Genomic DNA, 15,221 nt, shown 5'->3' on the forward strand with positions numbered 1-15,221 from the left:
GTCAGAGTGGTATTTATTTTTGTAAATTTTAATTCTTGAATTTTAGAGGTCTGTCATACCGGGAATTTGTGGAATTTTAAAGATTTTAAACAATCTTAATATTTGGCAATGTAGTCTGCTGATGGTATAGCTCATTATATTCATCTCTGCACAATTAGAAAGAATATTTATTGGCCTTGACTTCTGGGGTAATGATTTTCTGATGCAGCTAATAAAATACATTTCTGGATATTGGAAGTGCTCCAGCTTTCAGCTGTGGTTTTCTGTGAAAGCTGCCAAAATACTGTGCACATACTCTATCTGCACAGTTTAGAATTGGAAAGATTATGTCTAGTTATTTTTTTTCCTAACCATTAAATAGTATTGTCAGTAAGCATAAGTCAGCATTGCATGTATATTCTTAATGTGAATTTTAAGTTTTCTGTATTCTATCAGTTTAAAAATTTCGTTTATATTTGAAAGAGCAAGGTTCATATATTAATGGTTTCAAAATCAGACAGCCTTATGAGAGAAATTAAGACTAGTATTGAAGCTGTATCATCATCATTATTGTTGTTAGTGGCATATATATATGATCTTTTTTAACTGTCATTTTGTGATTTGGGGAGTTCTGTTGAGGACACCCCTCCCCCATCTCTTTTTTGGTCATAAGGGAACCTTAGCTCTGATGTTGTGGACTTAGTTAAAATATATATTGGAAAAAATATATAATAAAATAAGGACTTATGGGAGAACTCTGGGTATAATTGTGCCCAACTCAAGGGTGCCATTTACATTGGTACAATTACATTGCTAATTATCATATTTCTGACTTGGCAATAAAGTATCTTGAGGACAGGACAGCCTTTTTTCTAATTCACACGAAAGGCATCTTTTGGACTAGCAGCAGGGCTGTTTGTACATTCCTTTTCAAACCATCCAATGTCCCAGTGATATGAAAACCTTGTTCACATTTACAGCCAAGTCACAACCTCCGTAACATTCCTAGTTTCATTGTATGAGTGGAGAAAAGTAAATAAGTTACTTTTCCATAATAAGGACATTTCTGTTGGGATTTAAGGTAAAGGTTGGTTTTTGATGGTGAGTTTATTTAATGAGTGATTACAGAAGTGATTATGGGAGAATAGCATTTTAAAGATTTTTATTTTATTTTGCTTTTTGGTTAATGGGCTGGGAGAAAATGATTACTGTTTTACTTCTTAATGAAATCACTTTGTACAACTTTGTAAAACACTGATATAATATGGAAAACAATTTTTCCCTTAAATGTCTGATAGATAAGGTTAATTTTCCTGGAATATTTGTGCTAAGTATTAGAATCACTGAATTACTGGAACTGAACACACAGTGTTATGACATTATGAATGGTGTTTTAATATTAAATTTGTCATAAGTACAGTCGATCCTTGAACAACATGGGTTTGAACTGTGTGGGTCTGCTTATAGGCAGATTTTTAAAAATAAGTATGCAGTCAACCCTCTGTATCCATGGATTCTGCATCCATGGATGCAGCACCTGTGGATGTGGAGGGCCAACTATGGGACTTGAGCATCTGCAGATTTTGGTAAACTTGGGGGCTCCTGGAAGCAGTCCCCTTCAGATACTGAGGGACAACTGTAAAGCATTTAGATTTTTAGACATTTGAGTCTTTATAATTTGACTCTTCAAGGAACAACTTCTGAACTTGAAGAATATTGCACATTTTTATTTAATTCCAAAACATATAATTTAAATGAAATTTTACAAGTTGTCAATTTATGGCCTGAACAAAATTTATTGTCTTTGTCATCTTCAATATTAAAGTGAAATAAGGAACACTCAAAACTTATAGATGACCTTTAAATAAATAAAATATATGAAACTATTTAGTTTGCTTACTTATCCAAAGATACCTTTTAGACTTTGAACCTGAAAATTTAAATGAAACTTACTTCTTCCTTAAGTCAACAGCCCGCTTATACCCAGGCCATGCTTGCTTTACTCTCTTGCTCTTCCTAGTTCTCTCTTCACTTCTTAGAGTCATAACATTCATTTATTTTGGAAGCAAACTTACTCTGCCTCATTCATCTCAGAATGTGGGCTTCTCCTTTCTTGTCTTTACTTTTTTAATTTATATTTGAATATAATTTATTGGGAAACTACTGATCAAGAGGTTAAGTGGTATAAGCAAAGAAGACAGTATTAAGGAGCCTGCAGTATGAAAAAGAAACCTTCTAACTGTTGGAGCTCTTTTAGCTATTTAGCTTTAAGTGCCTTCCCAGAACTCCTGTTGTAAAATTTTCAGTATTACTTCCTTTATGTGGTATGAAATACTCAATGGTGCTTTATAATAGGAAACGACTTATTTCTTAAAGAATAGCATACAGATGTTATACTACTGGAAAAAAGTAGAACCAGGTGTTGATTCTCAACTGTGAAAGGATGGAGAGTTTGTCCCCCAAACCCTCGGAGCCAATAATTTTTAACAAGGAATGGTATCTTTAGGAAATAGCCTAGGGATTCAGGTAACTTACTTGAATAGGAGATAAAAAATGGTGTATTGTGTGCTGATTTGACTCTGTTGCAATGTTTGTCTTTTATTGTCTAATGGTTTCTTGTTTTTCAAATGCTTCCAGTAAAATTCTTGACATAATCCATTTTTGACAGTAATCGTATTTTTATGTATAATGTATAGGTTTTGTTGATTTGAGTATTACTTTGTTTGAAGTACTCTAGATTAGTGTTTCTAAAATGGGAATATGAGGGCCCTCTATGGGAATGTTAATTTGACCCTCAAGAGTACTTCTCTTAAATACAATGCCTTTTCATATGTTGAGCCAAAAATTTATCTTTAACAATATTAATGCTGTCACTGTGTGAGGAGGTGAGGAAGAGAGTAGAATTTTAAGATAGAGTTTTTAAAGCATACAAGTTAATGTAGAGTATTAACAATGAAACATTTTACTTAAAAAAATAAATTTATTTATTTGTTTGTTTTTATTTTTGGCTGTGTTGGGTCTTTGTTGCTGCGCGCTGGCTTTCTCTAGTTGTGGTGAGCGGGGGCTACTCTTTGTTGTGGTGCCTGGGCTTCTCATTGCGGTGGCTTCTTGTTGTGGAGCACAGGCTCTAGGCACGCAGGCTTCAGTAGTTGTGGCTTGCGGGCTCTTGAGCGCAGGCTCAGTAGTTGTGGCATGGGCTTAGTTGCTCCGCGGCATGTGGGATCTTCCCGGGCCAGGGCTCAAACCTGCATTGGCAGGCAGAATATTAACCACTGTGCAACCAGGGAAGCCCTGAAACGTTTTACTTTGAACTATTTCTTCATCAAAACATGTCCCTTCTCCTTAAATGCTTATGTGAAGTTATAAAAGCATTTATTGAAATACATTATGTACTCAGCTTGAGAAGCCAATAAGAATACTAATTTTTTTTTAACTGCTTTCTTGAAGTGTACTTAAAACTGTTGTGATAATTCATAATCTCATAAAGTTTTGTTTGGGCTTTCAAGGCTCCTATAGCCTAAAGTTTTATAGCACATCTCTCATGTGCTTACCAAATGTCTAAAGTATCAAATAAATTGGGGGCATTTTAATACATAATTTAAATGCATTTCTATGTTAAACAGAGAAAAGGCAAAATAATCTCTTAATTATACGTCTAAAGAATTCTTAAAGAGGAATTCTCTCTTCTTGAGGTAGTATTACTTCTTGACTGATACTGGCAATCATTACATGGAAACATTTCAAAGAAGGCTTTATTTACTCTTCAGGAGAAAAGAGAAGTAACAGCAAAATATCTTTGATATCCTGAGGAAAGGCCAATTTGGATTATTAAATATTTTGGATCATAATTTTTTTTTTGTAAATTTATTTTTTATTTATTTTTGGCTGCATTGGGTCTTCGTTGCTGCGCTGGCTTTCTCTAGTTGTGGGGAGCAGGGGCTACTCTTCCTTGCGGTGCGTGGGCTTCTCATTGCGGTGGCTTCTCGTTGTGGAGCATAGGCTCTAAGTGCATGGGCTCAGTAGTTGTGGCTCCCGGGCTCTAGAGTGCAGGCTCAATAGTTGTGGCACACGGGCTTAGTTGCTCCGCGGCATGTGGGATCTTTCTGGATCAGGGCTTGAACCCCTCTCCCCTGCATTGGCAGGTGGATTCTAAACCACTGTGCTGCCAGGGAAGTCCCTAGATCATATAATTTTTTAATGAATGTAGTTTGTTTACTTTCATAAGTATCTGTTAACAACCAGACAAACAAATTGCTTAAGACTTGGTCTTTTTTGTTGACAGACATTGTTACCTATAAGTAGTACTGCCGAAGCCCAAAAAAGCAGTCTAAATTTTATGGTCAAATTTATATAGATTATGTAAAGATAAATTCCTACCACAAGCCTCAGGTGAATTATCTCTAATTCACTATTTAATTGTAGAGACTCTTCTTGTGAACTTTTACTTCACTGGACCAAATCTTTAGATCTTTTAAAGCACAATTTATTTACCTTTTCTCAAATATCGGTCTTAATAAAACATCATAAATTTGCTATATCCACTTTATAATCTTTTATATCCTATACAGACTGTGCTTCCTTTGCTCCTTTTCTAGACCAGTTGTTATTGGTTTGATCATTTTCTTTATATTTTGTGTGCTTTGTCTGTAATTTATTAAACCTTTTATAATATGGCTCAATTTTGCATGGGTTCTGGTTTATCATGTGTTAAATATTATTTAAAATGCATCCAGTAAAAAGGTTAGACTTTAACATGAGTATGGATTCTTATCTTACGATGCCAATTTTATTGGAGCTTTGTTTTATTTATTTTGTGGATCTATGGTCCATAAATGTAAGAGTTATATTAAAATTTTCTTAGTTTTTCCCCAAGTTATATCATTTTGAAGAAATTTTATCCTTTGCAGTTTTGGTTTAAAGTAATAATGAAAATTGTACCACACATGATGTATTGTTTTACATATAAACTAAAATTGTGGATATTATGAAATACTCAAATACAGTACTTAAATTTTTTTTTTTTTTTTTTTTTTTTTTTTTTTTTTGCGGTATGTGGGCCTTTCAGTGTTGTGGCCTCTCCCATTGCGGAGCACAGGCTCCGGATGCGCAGGCTCAGCGGCCATGGCTCACGGGCCCAGCCGCTCCACGACATGTGGAATCTTCCCGGACCAGGGCACGAACCCAAGTCCCCTGCATCGGCAGGCGGACTGTCAACCACTGCGCCACCAGGGAAGCCCTAAAATTATTTTTAAAGCTAACAAAAATAAGCAAAATGGGTATGTATGAAACCAGCTTTACCCCAGACTCAATGGTGTGTGTGTGTGTGTAAATAAACTGAGTGTTACTGGGTATTACCCATAATTTATTTTTCCATGTAGAAAATAGCTTGTGGATAAAAGTCCATCACATGTTTTGGTGAAAAGAAAATGTGCTTCCATATGATTGCTTCCAGTTGCATTTGAACCATGAAAGATGAAAGGCTAAATTATTTAAACAGCTTGTCATTAGAGACAGTGTTATTAAGTTATCAAACTTAGCAAAATTACTTTTTGTGAGTATTGAATTAAGTGCAATTAGTTTACCTTTAGTACTTTCCCCGTATTCTATTATGCAAATCAAATGGCTTATAGCAAGTTTATACACAGTTATTTTTAACCTACAAATGCAGAAACCTGACCTGTTTTTGGATTTATATCATTCATTGAAACTACTTTAAATATTGAGAGAGTTTTTAGAAGTAATGTCAAAGAAACCTGAGTTGGTTTCCTCTTTGCCACATCCTTGTTATGTCACTTTTAGACAAGTCACTTGACTTCTGTCATCTTCAGTTTTATTGTCTGTAAAATAGCGATAATAGTACTTACCAATATTGTTGTGAAATTCAAATAGGGCCCTATCCATAGCACTAAGTAAATGTTGAATGAATACACCTTGGTATTTAAATGAAAAGCAATTAGTCAGAATAGTTCTTTTTTTTCTAACAAATTTTTCCATCCTGTATAAACCGGAATAGCTGAGATTTTCTGTTTTATTCTACCACTTACTATATCGGACTTACTTACTCATATTCCTCTTGGACTAAAGGTTTCAATAAATCCCAAGCATCTAGTATGTTCTGAGATGTGTTCTAGGCATAGAATAGACAACTATTTCTGACCCTTATGGGATTTTCATTTTAATTGATAAAATATGTTAAAATATGTTAAAATTGATAAAATATCATATGGTGCCATGCTATTAATGGAAAATAAGTCGAGGAAGGGGTCTGGAGAGTGTGTGAGTATAGGGTTGCCATTTTAAGTGGAGTATACACTGATGAAGTGATATTGAGCAGAAATCTCAAGAAGTAAACGGTTAAGCCATATGGATAATCAGGAGAAGAGCATTCCAGGCAGAAGGACTTTCTGTAGTCAGCTCAGGACTACTGTTCTGAGCTGGTAGTCTGCTTGGTGTTTTTAAGAAATGGCAAGGAAATCATTGAGACAATAACGAGCAAGACGAGAGTATTAGCCAGGATTAGAAAATGAGGTTAGAGAGATTGGGAGTAATGATTGTGCCTGATTGTAGTTAATCATGTAGGGCACTGTAGGCCTTTCCAAAGACTTAGACTTTCATTGAGTGAAGGGGGAAGCAATTAGGGTTCTGATCAAAGCGAGGATGGGAGTCTGTAGAATTAGATAGGAGGGTAATACAGTAATCCAGATGAGAAATGGCATAGTTTGAATGAGACCGAGGGCGATGGAAATAATAAGTGGTCAGATTCTGAACATATTTTGATAATAGAGCTGGTAGAATATGCTGATGGATTGGATGTGGGGTATGAGAAAGAAGAATCAAGAATGACTCCAAAGGGCCTCCCTGGTGGCGCAGTGGTTGAGAGTCCGCCTGCTGATGCAGGGGATACGGGTTCGTGCCCCGGTCTGGGAGGATCCCATATGCCGCGGAGCGGCTGGGCCCGTGAGCCATGGCCGCTGAGCCTGCGCATCCAGAGCCTGTGCTCCGCAACGGGAGAGGCCACAACAGTGAGAGGCCCGCGTACCGCAAAAAAAAAAAAAAAAAAAAAAAAAGAATGACTCCAAGATTTTTAGCTTGAAGAACTATGAATAAAGCAGCCATTTACCAAGATGAGTAAGACTCGGGAGCAGGTTTGAGGACGGAAAATCGCGAATTTAGTTTTGGATATGTTATGTTAGTTAGGCCTATTAGATGTCCCAAGGGAAATGTAGAGCATGCAGTTGGATATTTGAGTTTGAAGTTATAGGGAGGTCTGAGCTGGATGTGTACTATATATATATGTATATGTATATGTATATATGTATGTATATCATATGACATCATTGGTGTATAGCCTTATTTTAAGTCAGGGCATGGATGAGATCACTTAGTAAGTATAACCAGAGAATAGGCCTGAATTGAAGATACGTGATTAGTGAAATTTGGGGCCAGCTTTTGTGATTTTTCAATTACAAATGTGATGTTAACATTTCTGCTCCACACAAAATCATTACGTTCCACAATGTTATGGAAGCTCTGAGATTTAAGAAACAAGATTGATAATATATAAGCATATGATAAATTTAAAAGGAGGAATGCCGTTTTATTCTTGTAATGAGGCTTTTTGTTTCGGGATAATAATACAGTTTTGCATTTTAATATATCTGATGCTAGTTCTTTTTTTCTGGTAGTTGGAAATTGCTATTCTGATTCAATTTGTGAGTTTTAGCACTAGAGGGCAGACTTGCCTCTAGACTGTGAAGAGCTGTGAATGGATTAATTTAGCCAAATATATTACTGTATCTATATTCAATCCCAATTAATGAATGGATTTGTTTCTCAATCGACAAGTATACTATCTACTGTATTTTTTCAGTTGCTGGGAAAGCATAAAATTAGGCTAGTGGTTGATTTTAGTATATCTAGGATCGACAGTTGATATTTGCATATGAAGTCCAAGGAAACACAAGTGTAGCTTACTACAGTTACGTTAAGATCTTATATAGAGGGTCCACACATATATGAGCATAAGAGAATTTGAAGCCAGTCAGAAGAAATATTGGTCATGAAAACATTCATTCAGGAAATGTATTGAGCTGTTAACTTTGTGCTATCACACTCTTTATCTTTTGTGATAAAGAGTTGGGGCTACAAAAATAAGTAAAATATAGTCCCTGCCTAAATAAGCTTTGGTGTAGCATCTTATAGCACTTAATATCTTGTGCTGTGTCTATTTAAATGTCTTTTTCCTTCGATAATAGAAATCATGACTCATTTATTTTTGGTACTTCCTAGTGCCCATCACAGTGCTTGGTACTTAGGTTAGTTCATAGCGTATGGATAAATGAATGAAAAAAGGAGAAAAAAAAAAAAGAACAGAGTCAAGGCCTTTGCAAAAATCTATTTTCTTTTCATACTTTTTCCCTTACTGGAAAGCCCTCCTATTAACAAATACAAAAAGGTTATAGAGATTATTCCAACTCTCCATCTTTGCTCCCACTCCTCTTGCTGATAGTCTTCATCTCAACCCACGATCAAGAGCAGTGAGTAGACATACCTATGGCATTCATTGAGAATGGAGGTCTAGCCTTTTGATGGTCACTGAAGTGGAGGAGAAGGATAAATGTGGAAATGGACAACTCCTATCTGTCCCTTGTCAGTTCGAGAAGTTTGAGGTGAAACCAAGCTTTCTGGGATGAGGACACTCTTCTCCTTTTCCCACTGTTCACCCAGAAAGTTTGCCCACACATAATCCTTCTGCTCCCCAGTCTTTTTAGGGTCCCTACTTCTACATGCTAGTTCCTCAGTTTTCTTACCTGTAACATGAGAATAATAGTCCTTACCTCGTAAGATTGTTTTGAGGATGAAATGAAATAATGCATGCAGTAAATATGAGCTACACTGGTGTCTGGAAAACAGATCAGTTGGACTTGGTAGGATGGATTTGTGTTCATTTAGTGTTACTTATTATATAATAGAATTAAATAAATGGCAAAATAAAGATACACTAAATCAGTTACATTTAGAAATGCAAACATTTTGACAAATTAGTATCTAATATTAGTCAGTGACATGAACTGATTTATTTGCTCCATTAATGTGGGGCATTATAGTGAAATGGTCATTCCAAAGGATATTAACTGTGACTAAATGAGATGATCAATTTAGAGTGCACTTGGCACCAACTAATAAACACTCGGCAACATTAGCTGCTGTAGCTGTCTTTAAAAGTGGACCAATTTGACCTCATAGTAAGGACTCTTTTTCTTTTTAAGACAAATAATTAAAAATTATAAAGCCAAAATACTATGTATTATTACATTATTTGATTCTCTTAAACTTTGTTTCATTAATTTAAGTAGCAGGATTCTTTTCCAAAAGAAGTTATACTTAGAAGCACAGTATGTAAAACAGGGCAAACTGACATGCTCTGGTTGAAATAGGAAGCTCTGAGTCTTTCCCTCTTACCACCCCCGCTGCCACTATCACTTCTGAGAAACCTCAGAGAACCCCTAGCTCTGACTAGCGTGTTTTGAAACTCACTGCTTCCACATTTGCACTTTGGCCTGTCAAACGTGAATAATAGAATGAGAAAGCCCTGATTCTGTTTAGAAATTTCCATTTAATTCTCTGCATAAAAGCCAAAATGTGGCTGACATTGTTTTTGTATGGAATAAGATAAGATATATTTCAGCATCATTGGAAATGTTTATACTAGTACTATAAAGTTTATAATTCTTAGGTTCATTATCTAGAGTTGGTCTAAAAGGAAGTGTTACATAAGAACTGCCAAGAGAGATTTGGAATAGATATAAGAATGAATGAATGAATGTCTAGCTGAGGTCCCTTTTTACACGTAAAAAAGCGTGTAGTTATCCTTGAGTATTATAATCTTTAAAGGAGAAACAGCTCTGTGAACAAGGATGGTGTTCATAATGTTCCTTGCTCTGTGTCCACAACATAATAAGGGTTTAAATAGATGTTTATTGAATGAATGAAAACATTGACATGTCTATCTTCTTTCAAGTAACTACAAGTTACTTGAAAGGCGGGCCATGTCTTATCTTTTTGTTCCCAGTGGTAGCACAGCCAGTAAATTAGAGTTTCCTTACTGAATTAATAAATGAATGAATAAACGTACACGTGTACATAAAAAATTTACATATCTACATTCCCATTAGACTAAGGTTCTTGAGGGAAGAAACCATGTCTTCAGCTCTTAGCATAGTGCCTCACTCATAGTAGGTTGTCAAAATGTTTGTCGAACTGAATAGAATTTAAGTATGAATAGCACCAGAGTAGATCCACATAAACTGACACAGTGCCTTCTAAATAGATACTAAAATTATTTCATAATTGAAGACAGAGATCCTACTAAGCATTTTATGAGTTAGAACCAGTTGAATAATATGAGCAACAAGCTATAGGAGTTCGGAGGAGGAAGAATTCTTTGAACTGAAATGGTCAAGACAGCTTCTCAGAGTCAGTGAGACTTGACGAAGGTGGGTGGTACTTTGGTGTTTTAAGTGCATGAATTAGACAGCTTGAGAGGAAAGAGGCTGGGAACTGGGAGACTGGTAAGGAAGGCACAATGTGGAAAGAGCCCTGGGCTTAGAGGGCAAAGATCTGTATTCTGAATTTCTGTTTTGCTGCTTACTGGCTATAGGGCCTTGAGATTACTGTAGTTTCCTATTCCTCTTCTGTGAAATAGAGGTAAGGCTGTTGCTCGTATTGATATTGCACTTCAAAGTGTTTGTAAAATGCCAAGTAAAACATAATGCTGTGCTTTGAATGCAGTGGGCTCCAAATAAACTTTTGTTGAATGACAAAGAAAAATACGATATTGATTAATGAAAAGAATGGAAGCCCTGGAATGTCAGCTCCTGCAATCTGCCAGTAAACCTGTTGCCTCTTATGGGAAGAAAAGTAAATATGTGAAGCCACAAAATCTCATGATCAGAAGAAACATTTTTGGATCAGTTGGAAACTCCAATGAGACGCTAAAGTTATGTCAGAGGTGAATAAGTCATGAGCTCTTCATGCTGACATTATTCCTAAGATTGCTGCCTTATTGAAGGAAGCAAACCACAAAATAAACCATGAAGAATAGCTTTTTGAAAACAAGCTTCCTGAAGGATGAATGCTTCATTTGCTTTAACTGCTTGCATCTTTACTTACTAATGAGTCATTTCCCCCCCTTAATTGGTAATTTGTTTTAAATTGGTCATAAGATGGTTACATTGAGTAGTCTGGTGTTACACAATAAATGAAAAAAGTTGACAGGCCACCAGCTGAATAAGGGAAAATATGATTCTTTTTGAGCTGAAAATATATGAATTGGTAATAGTCTTTATGATGTAAGATTGGATTTACTGGAACATTTCTCTTACGTTCAAAAGTCACAGCACCTTTCTTTGCCTCTGAAATACCCCGTATCTCTTCTGCCTCCTATAGTCTTTGAGGGTTCCGCCCCTATTCGGTGTCTGATTATTTTTTGAGAAACATCCTTTCCTTCCTGCTTACCTTTGAACCACTATCATTTTGTATATAATTTTATTAGAGTGTTGATAATACTGTATTATAAAGTATAATTTACGTATTCGTTTTCTTAACTGTGATCTGGAGAGCAGGGATTGTGTATTTTTGCCTTTTATTTTTCCACTGTTCACAATTAGCCACAGTATAGGGAAAGCACTCAGTAAATGGAACAAATGAATACATGAAGATGAACAGATAAATAAATGATTTTGCTTATGTAAGGTGTCTATCTTTTGTCTATTTTTTTTCACTGTATGGCAGAAATTCCAGTACAGCCCTATTTTTAATGTTGACCTACTATTAAAGTTACTAAACAAATGTAAATCAAAACAAGAAATGAATATTTAAACAATTATGACATTTTTGCCTCCAAAATTGGCACAGATTTTTAAATTGATAATACTCATTGTAGATAAGGGTACAGGGAAACAGGAATTTTTATATTTTGCTGAAGGAAATATAAATTGGCAGATCCTTTCTGGAAGGCATTTAGGCAAATATGTTCAAAAGCCTTAATAATGTTCATATTCTCTCACTTAGCAATTCTATGCCTAGGAATTTATCCTACATGATAAATTAAAAATTTGTAAAACATTTTAATCATATCATATCTTACAGATAGAAAACAAAGGAAATAACCTAAATGCTTAACAATAGGAAATTGGTTATATAAATGATAATATATTCATATAGTGGAGTACACCATCTTGAAAAATGCATGCTGTATTGTCAAAGGGGGGGGAAATGGGTTTAAAGCAGTATGTACAATTGGTTACTCCAGTGTATGTGTAAATGTACAGAGAAAAGACTGAAAGTTTTTACACCAATATCAGAAAAATGGTAGCTTCTTGATGATAGAATCACCAGGAGTTTTAATTTTTACTTCATTCTCTGTATTTTCTGTATTGAATATGTTCAATGAGTATGTATTACTTTGGTAATTTTAAAAAGTAAATAAAGGTTATATTAAGAAACATACTTTCTCCTTTGCTGATTTTACCCATTCTCCCAATGTAGGAAGAGAGACTAACCTTGAAACAGGAATTTTCACCAGGACCCACTGTGGTAGATCATTTTCTCTACCTGTTCTGCCCCTGTTGCCCATGGTAGTCATAGGTTACGATTGGGGCCAACGCAGAAGTAACATTGATTGATTGATTCATTCATGAAATACCTGTTGATATTCCTACTGGACCTTGGAACTTGGGATATAAGGGCAAGAATCATATTCTTGAAAACTAGTTGTATTTTGAAATTAATTTTTTAACTAGGAATTTAATAAAGAGTATCTAGTCCATCCCTCTCTCTTTGGAGACAGAAATGGATCCCAAAGAAATTCGCCCAAGATTGAATGGATACTAAATGGCACATCTAAACTTGAATTTAAAAACTCTCCTTCTACTCCCGTGCTCTTTCTGGTCACTTGGGTCTCCCATTTTGTAAAACTCTAATCTGTATAAATATACATTCTCAAAATAAAAAGAAATCTTGTACTTGATGCTTATATATCTTCTACAATATCTTTAATTGGTAGCCTTAACTTGCTTTGTTTTTTCTCATAGAATTTGTAGTTAACAAATGCTTCATATCTATGAATATTCTGTATTAGTCAATGTTAAGCTATTGCTCAAATTGTACTTTTATTTTTAACCTCATAAATAAAATTGGATAAAGCCAATTAAAACCTTTGCCCCATCTACATAAATTAGTTGCTCCTTACCCTTGGGGAGGGGCCATTCAGCTGGTCAGTAATCCATCTACCTGATATGTTTATATTATGCACAAAGATTATTATATAGATTTTGTCAACTGGTGAAATACAGACACCATATACTTACAGGACAGCACTACGCTACTTGCAATTTGCCAAATCTATTCCTTCACATGCTACTCTCACCTTCTTGTAAGGTGTCCCCTGGCTAACTCTCACTCATCCTTTGAAACCCCTAATCCCAGCGTAGATATTGCTTCTACTGGGAAGGCATTGCTCACCTGCACCTACTCCCCAACATCCTCTCTTACCTTCTGTATATAGCATTGGTCATGTTACATTGTATTATCTTGAGCTCCTTAAAACCAAATATGTGGTCTTTCATCTTCCTAGTATATTTAGTTCAGTGTGAGACCCATAACAGGTACTCAAACAAATATTTCCTTGTTGATTGATAGATGAAGAAATGAATGATGGAATAAAGAAATATATTTCCTTACCATGTTAAAGAGTAAAGAAAATTTAGTTTGCGATGAATTGTTTTCCATGCCGGTTCCTTGAGATCTGCTCTTCCTTATTATTATTCTTTAATCTGGTGTATATTTCTCCTGTGTTTCAATAAAGACCTCAGAGGGCTGTAGATGGGAGAAGCAACCTTCTTTATTTTTGAAAAATAAGGAAAAATGTGTGTCCATCCCAAATTCTCTAGCAGCTGGGCCTCTTGTTCCCCACCTTTTCCTCAACATCACAGACTGTGCTTTGGTTATCACATCTGTGTATTCTCTGAGAATTCTGGGTCCAGATATTTGGATTCAATTCAGAACAGCAACGTGATATGATGGGATAACCATCACACAGGGAACTGAAGAGGTGATTCTAGTCCAGATGGAACCACTGATTTGCTAGGTGACCTTAAACTACCCATTTATTTTCCAAGCCTTCATTTTCTCATCTGTAAAGTGAAAGCATTGGATTCTATAATCAAGCTCCCTGTGAGATAGGATGGGCCCTGGGACCTGGGACCCTTTGTTGCAGTGCTTGCACCTGGACAAATGTCTCCTCGAGCAACAAAATACAAAGAAACTGTAAGAGACTAAAAATAACTGCATGCATGTGCAGTTGGGGCAAATAATGGACAATAAGATAAAAAAATACCAAAAAAAACCCCCAACTGGAGGCAATGGTGGGGGAACCTCAGACACCTAAGGGGACGGGAGGAATCCACATGTTACCAGGTAGGACGTGGGAGGGAAGGAAAGGGGGAAGAAAAGTTGCGGTGGGATGAGACTGGCACCCCTGAGGGGAGCTGTGGGAGGGGAGAGGTTTCCACGCTCAGAGGGGTACACTCACAGTGAGGGGATCAGCAGGGATGGAGAAGGACCTTTGGGAGATTGGGGGATCAGAGGGGAACTTGGCCAGCATTTCCCCTGCCCGTTCAGCCCCCCGCAAGCCTGCTGGGGTCCTGGGCCTGAACACCAAATACTCCCGCAGGGGTCCCTCTGGCCGCATGGGACCCCAGGCCTAAGCCCTGCCCCTGTGCCCACCACCCTGCCAAGGCCACTTCCTGTGGCATGGGTGCTGGGCCTAAGCCCTGCCCTCCCAGGGACCCCTCCAGCCATGCAGGTCCTAGTGGACCTGAGAACAGCTCCCGACACGACCTCCATGGGCCTCACAGTTCCTGGCCTTGAGCCCCACCTCCCCCAAAGCCTCCTCTGGCCGCAAGGGTCCTGGCAGCCCAAGTGCCACCCCTGACGGGGCCTCTTTTGGCTGCACGGGTCCAGGTGGGCCGAGTGCTGCCCCCCTTCAAGGCCTTCTCTGGCTGTGCCAGCCCCTGTGGGTGCACCTGTGGAGGCCTACACCCCAGCTGGCCTGCTTGGACATGTGTGCTCCAGGCCAGTTTCAGGAACAGTTGCTGGTGAGAGGAAAACATGCAGAGATGAGGCTGACACAGTGGGTCCAGAGACTTACCTAGAGGTCTTGGAGGCCTACTGGGGAAGAA

Source organism: Hyperoodon ampullatus (genome assembly GCF_949752795.1).
Source record: "Hyperoodon ampullatus genome assembly, chromosome: 7".
Taxonomy (NCBI): Eukaryota; Metazoa; Chordata; class Mammalia; order Artiodactyla; family Ziphiidae; genus Hyperoodon; species Hyperoodon ampullatus.